General features: G+C 46.4%; 1 pseudogene; it reads left to right on the top strand.

The window, feature by feature from the left end:
- Nucleotides 1-257: 257 nt before the first annotated feature.
- LOC123455046 lies at nt 258-693 on the top strand (annotated as a pseudogene).
- Nucleotides 694-1135: the final 442 nt, after the last annotated feature.

The raw sequence follows: 1135 nt of genomic DNA, 5'->3' as shown, positions 1-1135 counted from the left end.
GACAGCAGCGGGCTGCCAGGGGCAGAGCGTCCCGCCGGGCCTGCGGTGGGACTGGGGCTCCGGGGTGACCGCGGCGCCGGGCCACCGCGTGACCGACAGTGGTCACGCCGAACTTAGTCACAGCAGCTTCTGCTCCGGGCTGGCGACGCCTGCCCTACCGGAGCCGCGCGACACAGGACACTTCTCTATGGTGGCTTGCTCTGAAGTGCCAAAGGCACCCGATTATTCAGAAGCGAGTGACTCTTCAGCGCTTGCCTTGGCAACAGGAAGATTTCTGGGACCACTGCACAGAGCATGGAGAATGATGAACTTCCGACAGCGGATGGGATGGATCGGAGTGGGACTGGATCTGTTAGCAAGTGCAGCAGCATTTTACTATGTTTTTGAAAGCAATGAGACAACAGGCTGGCTTTGGAACACATTCAACAGCACCCTGAGGAGCCTCAGGAAGGAACCACATGGACACACTCCTTGAAAGCTCGGTTGCTCCCCTTGCCTTTCTGGTTGTGGACAATTATTGTTCTTATTCCTTATTTACAGATGTTGTTGTTCCTTTACTCTTGCACAAGAACTGACCCCAAGACGGTGGGCTACTGTATCCTCCCCATATGTTTGGTAGTTATTTGCAATCGCCACCAGGCATTTGTCAAGGTTTCCAATCACATCAGCAGACTACAACTGATTGATAGATAAAATCAGTCACCATCTCCCCTTATGATTACAAAACTGCCAGTACCCTGGAGAATGATCACAAGACTTCAGTCTCTAAACAGATCTCAGGAAGTTTTGGTGGGACAGAGGGTTTAAAAAAAATGTGACTAGGGGACTATTTTATCAGAATAGTAATGACGTTTTAGAGATACAGTACTGCAGAATCATGTAGATGACTTCAGATTTTGGAAGTAAAATTATGTCTTGTTATTTGCAGTCTTAAACTTGAAGGTACCTGAACTCTATTCTACTGTGCAACATAGTGACGAATCAGATTTATTTCCTTTGGAGAAAAAACAAACATTTCCATTGTGTTAAGTGTAAAAGGGTCCAACCATGGTCATAAAATTTAAATTTTATACAAATAAAAAAAACAGAAAATTATCACACCATCTAACACTGTATACCACAATGCCCCATGGTA

The sequence above is a fragment of the Jaculus jaculus genome, chromosome 15 (genome assembly GCF_020740685.1).
Source record: "Jaculus jaculus isolate mJacJac1 chromosome 15, mJacJac1.mat.Y.cur, whole genome shotgun sequence".
Taxonomy (NCBI): Eukaryota; Metazoa; Chordata; class Mammalia; order Rodentia; family Dipodidae; genus Jaculus; species Jaculus jaculus.
Note: the sequence above shows the minus strand (reverse complement) of the source record. Positions and strands in the feature narration are given on the sequence as shown.